General features: G+C 41.1%; 1 protein-coding gene across 2 annotated transcripts in view; it reads right to left on the bottom strand.

Moving 5' to 3' along the window:
- NOX4 (NADPH oxidase 4) overlaps positions 1 to 14,093 on the bottom strand; it is a 182,335-nt gene that overhangs the window by 39,395 nt on the left and 128,847 nt on the right. The gene's annotated exons all lie outside the window — the stretch shown is intronic.

Below are 14,093 nucleotides of genomic sequence, written 5' to 3'. Positions count from 1 at the left end.
TGGAATCTAAGAAAGAAACGATTCAAATGAACTTGTTTACAAAACGGAAGCAGAATCAAGACTTAGAGAAAGAACATATGGTTGCTGAGGCTAAGGGATAATTAGGGAGTTTGGGATGGACATGTACACACTGCTATATTTAAAATAAATAACCAACAAGGACATACTGTGTAGCACTGAGAACTCTACTCAACGTTATGTGGCAGCCTGGATGCGAGGCGAGTTTGTAGATGTACAGCTGACTCCCTTTGTTGGCCACCCGAAACTCTCACAGCACTATTAATCTGCTATACTCTAGTATAGAATAATAAGTTTTAATTAGAAATTCAAAAAATTATCTATCAGTATTTTTCTTAATAACACTTTTAAACAAAAAAAAGAAAGAAAGAGTATTATTAAATTTCTGGTAAGACCGACTCCAAAGCTCATCTTCTTAATGATTGCATATTAATGATTACAATCAATTTTAAATTATTTTGATTAGGGATAAGACATAAAGTGTTAGTCACTTGGTCATGTTTGATTCTTTGAGAGCCCCTGGACTATGGCCCACTAGGCTCCTCAGTCCATGGAATTCTCCAGGCAAGTATACTGGATTGGGTTACCATTCCCTTCTCCAGGGAATCTTCCTGACCCAGGGAACATAAAGGCAAAATAAAATATGAAAAGGGCACATTGCGTCGAGGAACTCCTGGAAAATCCTGCTTTGCAGGATGGAAGAGTTTGGAGCCATCCCTCATATAACCATTTTTTTCTGGGGAAATGATGAATGTGATTAACTATTTCCCTGAAGAGGATAGGTGTCATTTTTGAGGAAGTAATTCATTCCCAGGAAGTAATCGTATCAATAAAAACAACAAGAAGTGGGAGGGAGGGAGGTAAAAAATTTGAGAAAGTCCTTGAAATCTTTCTATCTTTCTCTAATGGTCCTCAAATGTTAGTTTGCGTCAGAAATTTTTGAAGGGCTTGCTAAAGTAGAGTACTGGACTCCATGCCCAGATTTCCTGGGTCAATAAGTCTGGGATGAATTCTGAGAACCTGTATTTCTAACAATAGCCCAGGTTACATTGATGGTGCTAGTAAAGCAGGTAAGAAGGATACAGAGTGAACTGGTGCAGGTGGGAATTTTAAATATGGTGACCTGGGCAGACCCTTAACGTTTAAGTGAAGGCTTGGTAGGAGGTGGTGGGTGGTGACCCACATTATTTAGATATTAGGAACAGCTTAAGGAAGGAAATTTCACCAGTAGAGGGCTAAGAAATCTCTGTAATTAATGAGTGATGAATACTAATACAATCTCATGCATAAATAAAAGCAACATTTTTGAAAAACTGCTTTGATTGATATCTGTTTCTTGGAGTTCTGAATTATACAAGCAAGGTTTTCCAAACAGAAAAATTAATTAATTTAATGGCTCCAAGGAGAAAAACATTTGGCAAGGAATTCCCATAAAACAAGCATATTATCAAAATTATGTGACCATAAACACTAAGAACTGATTAATTTTTAACTGCTTTTAAACTATTCATTTACACTGTAGGTTCCTAAGGAAAAAAGAAGTGGGCAGCAGAGGATGAGATGGTTAGATAGCATCATTGACTCAAGGGACATGAATTTGCGCAAACTCCAGTTTGGGACAGGGAATGCTGGTGTGCTGCAGTCCGTGGAGTCACAAAGAGTTGGACACAACTCAGAGACTGAACAACAACAAATAGGTCATAAACTGGTCCTAAAATCATGGTTTAACTCTGATAACTCTGCCAATACTGTTGAGGAGCTACATATACATCACCTTATGCAAAAAGGGCTTCCCTGTTGGCTCAGATGGTAAAGAATCTGCCCGCACTGCAGGAGACCCAGGTTCAGTTCCTGGGTCGGGAAGATCCTTTGGAGAAGGAAATGGCAATCCACTCCAGTATTCTTGCCTGGAGAATCTCATGGACAAAGGAGCCTGGTGGGTACAATCCTTGGAGTCACAATGAGTGGGACACGACTGAGCAGCTGATACTTTCACTGTATGCAAAAGGGAGGCTGTTTCCATCCAAGGGTATTAAGATAGGATTCTACGATTTTTAACAAAGGAAGAACTTCAGGCCACCTTCTCTCTCAACTGATAGACAATTTCTGTGTAAAACACAAACAGGGCTTCCCAAGGTGGCGCAGTGGTAAAGAATCCGCCTGCGAATGCAGGACGTGCAGTAGACAAGGGTTTGCTCCCTGTTCCGGGAAGATTCCATACGCTGTGAAGCAACCAGGCCCTGCGCCCGAGCGCCGCAGCTACGGAGCAGCCAGGCCCGGCGCCAGGGCACCGCAGCTACGGAGCCGGGGCTCCAGGGCCCCTGCTTGGCAACGAGGCAGCGTCACCGGGAGGAGCCAGCGCACCGCAGCTGGAGCACAACCGCCGCTCCTACAGCTGGAGAAAAGCCAGCGCAGCCACGAAGGCCCAGCACGACCACAAACAAACAAACGCACAAATTATTAAAAACAAACGAAAACCTGAAAACAACTGAAGCCTGAGGAGACGCCTGACAGCTGGGAACGCAGAATGAGGCAGAACAAAAAAAGCGAAGAACTCTCACAGGCACGAGAAGGAGACTCCAGGGTGCTTCATCTCCCAGAAAGTGTTTACTCCCTCAGCCTGTTCCAAGATTTCAGCTGCCTGACCTCCCAGCGACAGCTCATCTTGGCTCTGTCCTTGAACCAGTTCTGACTGTAGTCTAGAATGAGTTCCCCTCACTCAACACTGAGGTATCCTTATTCCCTGTCCATTCGTCTTGCATGAATAGAGTTCCTTGACTTATCAAATGTCTGAGTGGAATCTTTACAATTGCAGCAGTGCCTCACTTCTTGTAGAATTTTTTTTTTTTTTTTTTGAGATCCACGTGTTTTTGCAGTCTTGATGGCAGCGTTTTTACCTGTGAATCCTTGCCCAGGGGCTGGGATCTACTATCTAAAGATAGCTTATGTCCAACAATGTGCTTACCTAGATTTGAAAATATTCAAGAATTAAGAATCCTTATTGCTGCATTCTAAAAATATCAATAACTTCAGATATGCAGATGACACCACCCTTATGGCAGAAAGTGAAGAGGAACTAAAAAGTCTCTTGATGAAAGTGAAAGAGGAGAGTGAAAAAGCTGGCTTAAACCTCAACATTCAGAAAACAAAGATCATGGCATCTGGTCCCATCATTTCATGGGAAATAGTTAGGGTAACAGCGGAAACAGTGTCAGACTTTATTTTGGGGGGCTCCAAAATCACTGCAGATGGTGACTGTAGCCATGAAATTAAAAGAAGCTTACTCCTTGGAAGGAAAGTTATGACCAACCTAGATGGCATATTCAACAGCAGAGACATTACTTTCCCAACAAAGGTCTGTCTAGTCAAGGCTATGGGTTTCCCAGTGGTCACGCATGGATGTGAGAGTTGGACTGTGAAGAAAGCTGAGCACCAAAGAATTGATGCGTTTGAACTGTGGTGTTGGAGAAGACTCTTGAGAGTCCCTTGGACTGCAAGGAGATCCAAGCAATCTATTCTAAAGGAGATCAGTCCTGGGTGTTCATTGGAAGGACTCATACTAAAGCTGAAACTCCAATATTTTGGCCACCTCATGCGAAGAGTTGACTCATTGGAAAAGACTCTGATTCTGGGAGGGACTGGGGGCAGGAGGAGAAGGGGATGACAGAGGATGAGATGGCTGGATGGCATCACAGACTCAATGGACACGAGTTTGAGTAAATTCCAGGAGTTGGTGATGGACAGGGAGGCCTGGCGTGCTGCGATTCATGGGGTTGCAGAGTCGGACATGACTGAGCAACTGAACCGAACTGAACATTCTACCTAGAATATAACTTTTTTTTTTTTTTTACATCTCCTGCCAGTCAAGTGTTGGAATATCATTTCTAAAGGATGAGAAAATGAAAGACAATAATCCTTTAATATTATGGATATTATGAAGAATATTATGAATAGATGTGATGTGGTCTTCCTTTTTAATCACTTTATAAACAGTTCTCATCACCCAGAACCAACATTGTTGGGCAAAGCTCGTCAGTTCTGGCAGGACCTAGACTGGAATGAAGACAATAAAGCAGACCGTGGGGTAGAACCTCTTCCCTCTGCTCTGAGGTGATGCACAGATTTGGGAAAAGGTAGAATAGAGCTGGGAATGAGGACAGTGATGGGAATTCACATTTGCAAAACGTCAGGTATTTTATGTCATTTTATTGAACAAAGTTTTACAAGGTAGAATTACACTAGGTGGTGTGCACTCCTCAAAGCAACATTAGAAGGAAGTACTTAAGTATCTGTATCACTATCTCCATATAAATATATCTATATACTAATAAGCATTTATACATCTAAGCCTGGTTCCTGACACAGAGCTCCTAAAACTCTTGTGCTTCTGGGTACCAGGAGAATCTTTTATCCTAGAACCTTGTCTTTAACTCTAATTCCTGACACAGGGCTCCTAAGACCTTTGTAATTTCCTCAATGATAGGTGCATCTGACACAGAGTTCCTATGTCCTGGCGCTATTTCCTGCTTCTAGGAATGTCTCTAGCTCTAAGGAGACAACTCTTGGTAGCCTCCAGAATGTGGCTGGTCACCAGAAATGCCAGGCCAGGATTAGAAACTTAAAACTTTCAGCTCCACCCCGCTATTCTCTGAGAGGGGAGAGGAGCTGGGCGTGAAGTTACTAGCTGATCGTGTCTCTGTGACAACACCTCCACAAAGAGGGCTTTAGAGAGTGCCCAGCTTGGTGAACACATCTCCATGCCAAGGGGGCATGCATCCCAACTCTATGGGAGCAGAATCGCTATACTCAGGACGCTCCCAGACCTCACTCATTCGCTGCGTATCTCCATCTGGCTTTTTCACCTGCTTTTTCACATCCTTTACTGCACAGTAAATCCATACATCTTTCCCTGAGTTCTGTGAGCAAAGGACCCCCAAGGAGGGGGTCATGGGAACCCTGATTTACAGCTAATTTGGGCAGAAGATGTGAGTAACCTGGGGACTTATTACTTGTGACTGGCATTTGAAATGGGGATGAGCAATCTTACTGGACTGAACCCTTAATCTGCGGGCTCTGCAACCAACTCTGGTTGGTGTCAGAAATGAACTGAATTGCCAGGCACCAGGCTGATATGGAAGAACTGGTTGGTATGGGAAAAAGTCCCACACATCTGGTGTCAGAGGTATTGTGTGTGAGAGTAAAGGAGAAGCAGAGTTTTTCCTACAGTGACAGTATTGTATGAGAAAGAGAGGGGAAAAGTCATGCTCAGAGAGACCTGCCACTTGTCATTAGTCAAAGGGACAGTAAGACAGGATGTGGTGCAAGAGAAAAAGCTTGAATTCCTTCCCTGAAGTCCTCCTTCCCTCACCCTTTCCATCTCTTCCCACCTCTTCTTTGTATCCTAGTCTGCTGACCGTGCCTGCTCAATTCTCAGACATCTATCAGCTTTTCTCCATTACTATACGACAGCACTGATCCTTTATCACCTCCCTACTGAATCTGAAATATCACCTCTCAATGAACCACCCACTTTCATGGTTCCATATGCTGTTATGCTCTTTGTTCAATCCAAAAAGCCTCTTCATCTGGTTCCATAGCACTCGTCGAGATTTCACTCAAAGGGAAAATTAAACTTTACATGAATTATCTAGACAGGAAAGTACTTTATTTTCTCTTCTCTCATTGAATTTGGTGTACTTCTCTATCATTTACAGGACTTATCATATTGCTATCATTAATTTCCCCATTAAATTCTGATTCTGCTTTTCTCCCACTGGACTCCAGGTTCCTCAAAACTATTTACTACATCCTAATCACTTTTGTGTTTTCAGTAATTCTGAGTGCTTCTGATGCACATAATTTTTCAGTAAATATTTGAAGAATGGAGACACGAACTGCTGAATAAATGAGAGGCAGTATAACGCAGTTAGTTATAATTTGGGGGGCAGAGAGACCTGGGTTTGAGATCCAGGTTTGCTGTTGACTTTGGGCAAATCACTTAACCCTTATAAATTTTAGTCCCTTAAGCTGTAAAATCTGCATAATTGGGGAAATGATCCTACTTACCTCATAGAGAGATGGTAAAGATTAAATGAAATAATGCATATAAAGCTCATAACACAATCCTGGCAAGTTGAAAGCATTAAATGTTGTTATTTTTATTATGAATGAGCATAACTGAGTTCAGGTGACAAAAATATTACAGATGTGCAGACTGAACAAAAATACTAAAGAGGGAGAGAGGGTCTCTGGAAGAAAGGAACTCAAAACTTTCTTTGGGAAGAAAAAGGAAGGCAACTTGGAGAATAGATGACAGGCAGAAAGGTCACCTGAAGCCCTGCAATTTAGCTCTATTACTCAATATCACCATTTAAACCATTTATAAGCAGCCCATTGGAAATGACATTGGGTTAGGAGATTGCTTTCATTGTCCCAATAATCAAAGTTGTCCTTTGGTGGCAAACCATGCCAAAAAGAAAGAGCTTTGAAATTTGTTATAAATAATATTCCCCTCTCTAAGCACTTATGACATTAAGCAATCCAGAGAATTTGATATTTATGAGAACCAAATAGAGATATGCAACATTTAATTCCTATTTTTCACCATATTTTTATATATATTATGATTAAACTTTCAGAGCCATTGAAATATGTTTTGCTAGCCTAATTGTCAAAATGGCTGCAGGTCATTTACAAATAAAATTCTGCCTAGTGTCCTCAACCATTCTACATGCCCAGCTACATTTGCAAGGATAAGAATATTTATAGCTACCCTCTATTCTAAATACATTATAAACCTGGATCCTTAAAGTTAATAACAGGGATGCCAGCTAAGAAATGAGCAACCAAACTTAAGCTTCATTATCTTTGTTTCTTTCCTCTAAGCTATGAATCAACGTTTATTTTGTACTAAGTATGCATTCATTTCCTTCTTGTCACTCATCTATGTCTGACACATCTATCCTGCACTGAGAATTTTCATGGTGCAAAGTCTTCCCTGACATTCTGAAGAGAATGGATGTGTCTAGCTTTGGCAATGGGTCAAATTCGAGTTCATGAATGGAAGAATGTGATTAATTAGCAGTTATATTTTAGAACAATGGTCTCCAGCATCATCGTAGGTAATGTGTGTTTTTTCTTAAAGTGACTTTCCCTTAGAAAACACATGTACACACATATTTCAAGAACTAGTTAGTTCTCTCTATGATTTTTTTCTACTAAATAAAGGACACCCCTTTCTATGTTTTATTATTCATTAGGTATCGCTTGATAAGATGTTTAAATTACAGGGACACTATACTCATGCAAAGAGTTGACTCATTGGAAAAGACTGATGCTGGGAGGGATAGAGGGCAGGAGGAAAAGGGGATGACAAAGGATGAGATGGCTGGATGGCATCACCGATTCAATGGACTTGAGTTTGAGTGAACTCCGGGAGATGGTGATGGACTGGGAGGCCTGGTGTGCTGTGATTCATGGGGTCACAAAGAGTCGGACAACACTGAGCGACTGAACTGAACTGATACTCACTAGAGACCCATCCCCCCAACCCAAACTACACAGTCCCTTTATCAGTCTATATTAACCAATGCAAAGTGAGGCTCACTCTAAGTAGTCAGCTACATTATCCTCTGTAAACATCTCTCTGTGACACCACATAATATGAGGCAAGCAGGTCACTTCTTAACCCATATTTAAGCTCTTAAAACGTACCTCTCACTAATAGAGTCTATGTTCAATGAGCCAGTAAAAGAATCAAAACACCATACTGTAAATAGGCATACTTCTCTGCAAATAAAAGCAAGAAATACTAATGGTTTGATTAAACTTTCAGCATTTGAGAAATTTTTTTGACACAAAATTAAAAACTCCTTGATTTTAGTTATCTTCAATAATGAATAATGAGAGTATATTTGAGAGTGAGCATAAGTGAGAGAACAAATGACAGTATTGAAAACCATGAATAATGCAAAATTAGTTTAAATTAGAAATATCACTACCTCAGATATGCAGACGATACCACCCTGATGGCAGAAAGTGAAGAGGAACTCAAACACCTCTTGATGAAAGTGAAAGAGGAGAGTGAAAAAGTTGGCTTAAAGCTCAACATTCAGAAAACAGATCATGGCATCTGGCTGCACCACTTCATGGGAAATAGATGGGGAAACAGTGTCAGACTTTATTTTTGGGGCTCACAAATCACTGCTGATGGTGACTGCAGCCATGAAATTAAAAGACGCTTACTCCTTGGAAGGAAAGTTATGACCAAAAAGCAGAGACATTACTTTGCCAACAAAGGTCTGTCTAGTCAAGGCTATGGTTTTTCCAGTGGTCATGTGTGGATGTGAGAGTTGGACTGTGAAGAAAGCTGAGCACCGGAGAATTGATGCTTTTGAACTGAGGTGTTGGAGAAGACTCTTGAGAGTCCCTTGGACTGCAAGGAGATCCAACCAGTCCATTCTAAAGAAGATCAGTCCTGGGTGTTCTTTGGAAGGACTGATGCTGAAGCTGAAACTCCAGTACTTTGGCCACCTCATGCGAAGAGTTGACTCATTGGAAAAGACGCTGATGCTGGGAGGGATTGGGGGCAGGAGGAAAAGGGGATGACAGAGGATGAGATGGCTGGATGGCATCACAGACTCGATGGACATGAGTCTGAGTGAACTCCGGGAATTGGTGATAGACAGGGAGGCCTGGCGTGCTGCGATTCATGGGGTCGCAAAGAGTCGGACACAACTAAGCGACTGAACTGAACTGAGACATACACAGATTCCCTGCCCACTTGTATTTACCAATTGGCTCTTATCACAACTGCCTCATCTTCTACCCCAACATTCTTCTTACTTTTTAAAAAGTCTTTATTAAATTTCTTTCAATTTTGCTTCTTCTTTACATTTTGGTTTTTTGGCCAGGAGGCATGTAGGATCTTAGTTCCCCAACCAGGGATCAAACCTGCACCCCCTGTGTTGGAAGGTGATTCTTAACCACTGGACCACCAGGGAACTCCACACCCCAACCTTCTTTACATGGGTGTTGTTCACATGTCCAGAGTTTTCATTCCTATGCCCTTATCTGGACCAACTCTACGCTCCCTAGGAAAGCACAAACTGAATCATACTGTTCCTTCTGTGTCCTCTAGCACCTGCTAGAATTCGGCCAAAGGAGACATTAAATCTAATCAGCTATGGGAAGATGAAAATGCTTAATATTTTGTAACTTAAAATAAATGAATTATATTTAATACAGAATTTTTATTTAATTATTATTCAGGCACAGAAACCTTTAATTAGCATGTTTTCATTGATAGTTTAGAAAACAGAAGCTCATAAAGACATTAAGTGTTCAGCCAAGCAGTATCTCAACTGGAATTCCATTACCTCCACTAGTTTTGTTTGTAGAGATGCTTCCTAAAGCCCACTTGACTTCGCATTCCAGGATGTTTGGCTCTATGTGAATAATCACACCATCGTGGTTATCTGGGTCATGAAGATTTTTCTTTGTATACTTCTGTGTATTCTTGCCACCTCTTCTTAATATCTCCTGCTTTTATTAGGTCCATACCGTTTCTGTCCTTTATTGTGCCCATCTTTGTATGAAATGTTCCCTTGGGATCTCTAATTTTCTTGAAGAGATCTCTAGACTTTCCCATTCTATTGTTTTCCTCTATTTCTTTGCACTGATCAATGAGGAAGTGTTTCTTATCTCTCCTTGTTATTCTTTGGAACTCTGCATTCAAATGGATATATCTTTGCTTTTCTCCTTTGCCTTTTGCTTCTCTTCTATCCTCAGCTATTTGTAGGACCTCCTCAGACAACCATTTCGCCTTTTTGCATTTCATTTTCTTAGGGATGGTCTTGATCCTTGACTTCTGTACAATGTCACGAACTTCCATCCATAGTTCTTCAGGCACTCTGTCTATCAAATTTACTCCCTTAAATCTGTTTGTCACTTCCACTGTATAATAGGAAGGGATTTGATTTAGGTTATACCTGAATGGTCTACTGGTTTTCCCTACTTTCTTCACTTTAAGTCTGAAATTGGCAATAAGGAATTCATGATCTGAGCCACAGTCAGCTCCCAGTTTTGCTTTTTCTGACTGTATAGAGCTTCTCCATCTTTGGCTGCAAAGAATATAATCAATCTGATTTCGGTGTTGACCATCTGGTGATGTCCATGTGAAGGGTCTTCTCTTGTATTGTTGGAAGAGAGTGTTTGCTATGACCAGCTCATTCTCTTGGCAAAACTCTGTGAGCCTTTGACCTGCTTCGTTTTGTATTCCAAGGACAAATTTACCTGTTACTCCAGGTATCTCTTGACTTCCTACTTTTGCATTCCAGTCCCCTACAATGAAAAGGACATCTTTTTGGGGTGTTAGTTCTAGAAGGTCTTGTAGGTCTTCAAAGAACTGTTCAACTTCAACTTCTTCAGCATTACTGTCGGGGCATAGACTTGCATTACTGTGATATTGTTGGGAAGATCCCTGGGAGAAAGGAAAGGGTACCATTCCAGTATTGTGGCCTAGAGAATTTCATGGGCTGTATAGTCCATTGGGTCGCAAAGAGTTGAAGACAAGTGAGTGAATTTCACTGTCACTTTCATTGTGATATTCCGTGGTTTGCCTTCGAAATGAACAGAGATCATCCTGTCATTTTTGAGATTGCATCCAAGTACTGCATTTTGGACTCTTTTGTTGACTATGATGGCTACTTCACAGAGCGAGTGGAGGTGATGGAATTCCAGTGGAGCTATTTCGAATCCTATAAGATGATACTATGAAAGTGCTGCACTCAATATGCCAGGAAATCTGGAAAAATCAGGAGTGGCCACAGGACTGGAAAAAGTCAGTTTTCATTCCAATCCCAAACAAAGGCAATGCCAAAGAATGCTCAAACCACCGCATAATTGCACATGCTAGTAAAGTAATTCTCAAAATTTTCCAAGCCAGGCTTCAACAATACATGAACCGTGAAATTCCAGATGTTCTAGCTTGATTTAGAGAAGGCAGAGGAACCACAGATCAAATTGCCAACATCCACTGGATCACAGAAAATGCAAGAGAGTTCCAGAAAAACATCTATTTCTGCTGTATTAACTACTCAAAAGCCTTTGACTGTGTGGATCACAATGAACTGTGGAAAATTCTGAAAGAGAGGGGAATACCAAACCACCTGACCTGCCTCCTGAGAAATATGTATGCAGGTGAAGAAGCAACAGTTAGAACTGGACATGGAACAACAGATTGATTCCAAATCTGGAAAGGAGTATGTCGGGTCTGTATATTGTCACCCTGCTTATTTAACTTATATGCAGAGTACCTCATGAGAGGTGCAGGGCTGGATGAAGCACAAGCCGGAATCAAGATTTCCGGGAGAAATATCAATAACCTCAGATATGCAGATGACACCATCCTTATGGCAGAAAGCAAAGAAGAACTAAATAGCCTCTTGATGAAAGTGAAAGAGGAGAGTGAAAAAGTTGGCTCAAAAGTCAACATTCAGAAAACGAAGATCATGGCATCTGGTTCCATCACTTCATGGCAAATAGATGGGGAAACAATGGAAACAGGGAGAGACTTTTTTGGGGGGATCCAAAATCACTGCAGATGGTGACTGCAGCCATGACTAAAAGATGCTTGCTCCTTAGAAGAAAAGCTATGACCAAACTAGACAGCATATTAAAAAGCAAAGACATTACTTTGCTGACAAAGGTAGTTTAGTCAAAGCTATGGTTTTTCCACTGGTTGGACTATAAAAAAAGCTGAGCACTGAAGAACTGATGCTTTTGAACTATGGTGTTGGAGAAGACTCTTGAGAGTCCCTTGGACTGCAAGGAGATCCAACAAGTCCATTCTGAAGGAGATCAGCCCTGGGATTTCTTTGGAGGGAATGATGCTAAAGCTGAAACTCCAGTACTTTGTTCACCTCATGCGAAGAGTTGACTCATTTGAAAAGACTCTGATGCTGAGAGGGATTGGGGGCAGGAGGAGAAGGGGACGACAGAGGAAGAGATGGCTGGATGGCATCACTGACTCGATGGACGTGAGTCTGAGTGAACTCCAGGAGTTGGTGACGGACAGGGAGGCCTGGCATGCTGCAATTCATGGGGTCGCAAAGCGTCGGACATGACTGAGCGTCTGAACTGAACTGAACTGAACTGATGCAAAGAAGTGACTTATGGAAAAAGACCCTGATGTTGGGATAGATTGAAGGCGGGAAGAGACGGGGACAACAGAGGATGAGATGGTTGGTTCAATCACCAACTCATTGGACATGAGTTTGAGTAGGACCCGAGAGTTGGTGATGGACAGGAAGCCTGGCATGCTGCAGTCCATTGGGTCGCAAAGAGTCGGACATGTCTGAACTACTGAACTCATCAGCATCTAGCAGTACTTTAGAAATCCTGAACAAATTGTACTTCTCTAAATATTAACAAGGGTGGGTTCATGAAAGCATCTTGATGTCAAAGCTATACTGCAAGACAAATGAACAGTCTATTTCCTACAGTATTTGAAAACACATAAATCTAGGTAATTTTATATGCAATTTTAAACAACTGCAGCTAAAATGCAGTATTTACTATGCGTCAAGCTCAGTTCAAAATATTTTTTCATTACTTCATTTGATATTTGTTCTATGCTTGAATGGTAAATATGTTTATCTTCCTCTTTTCACAGAGGTGGAACTGAGGCACAGAGGATCAGGTCACCCAGGCCACCAAGTCAGCAGGTAAAGCAATCTGTTTGAGTCTGCATGCTAATATGGTGTGTGTGGCATCAATGGATGATTTTTATTCTTTTAATCTACAGATATCAAAAAGAATATCTACTCCAAGGGTTAGACACTGATAAAGGGCTGTCTCATGATGTCTGTTAAACAGTAGACTGGATCACATCACTGTCAGAAAAGTAATCTATGAACAAACAAGATACATGTAAAATGATATAGCTGAGGACACCTAGGGAAACAGCTGCAGACAGATTACCAGCTGAGAACACACTGTGAGCCCCCTCTTTAAACAACGGCATCAGGCAGACAGTAAGCCTAAGAGGCAGCAAAACAAGCATCATTGGTCTTTGTAAATAGTAGCTGTGGGCAAAAATACGGATGGACGTGCAGGGGCCTCTTCGGGTGCCTCCAGGCTCCCTGCCAACATGAACATGAAGAGCAATGTGTCCATGCAAGGTTTGTCCAGGCACATGTATGTCCCTATGTGCACTGGGAGGAGATTGGAAGATTATTCCTAGAGATTAAACCTGAATTAATATCTGAAACAATGAAGCAATAATTCAGATTCTACATTTATTTGTGACCAGAATTCAGTAAATTTATCATATCTAAGTAAATGGGAAAAATTATCCTAAAGGTAAAGTTCAGTAAATTCTTGAATAAACTGCTAAGCTGATTAAAGAATGAATCACTTAGCATCATCATGCTGCTGCTGCTGCTAAGTCACTTCAGTCGTGTCCGACTCTGTGCGACCCCATAGATGGCAGCCCACCAGGCTCCCCCGTCCCTGGGATTCTCCAGGCAAGAACACTGGAGTGGGTTGCCATTTCCTTCTCCAGTGCATGAAAGTGAAAAGTGAAAGTGAAGTTGCTCAGTTGTGTCCAACTTTTGATTAAATACATGTAAATGAAGCTCTAATTCTTTAACATGGTGACTTTTTTTTTTAGTTCAGATAATAGTTTATTGATTCCTAGCCTGTTGCATACTAGCTAGTGAAGACAGTCAAATTATTCAAAAAGCAGAGGGTACTTCAAGCTTCTGCAAGAAGGATCAAGATGCCAGCACACATCAGCTTTTAGGGAGGAAACAAAATAAAAACCTGATACTTCTTTATTCTCTGGGAAGATGAGGCATATTAAGAAAAAGTTTGGCCCATTTAAGAAAGGATTACCAAGATGGCAAAGAATATATGAAAAATTTAAAAATCATATCTAGCATGTTTCATTTTAAAAACCACTTATTAAATATAAATAAATCGTTACGTTAATATATAGAAAACAGGAAACTGATGAATGACTATCCACAAAGTACCTGACTCTGTTGATGCAGATACCAGATGAGGGATCATTC

Source organism: Capra hircus, chromosome 29 (genome assembly GCF_001704415.2).
Source record: "Capra hircus breed San Clemente chromosome 29, ASM170441v1, whole genome shotgun sequence".
NCBI classification, from domain to species: Eukaryota; Metazoa; Chordata; class Mammalia; order Artiodactyla; family Bovidae; genus Capra; species Capra hircus.
Note: the sequence above shows the minus strand (reverse complement) of the source record. Positions and strands in the feature narration are given on the sequence as shown.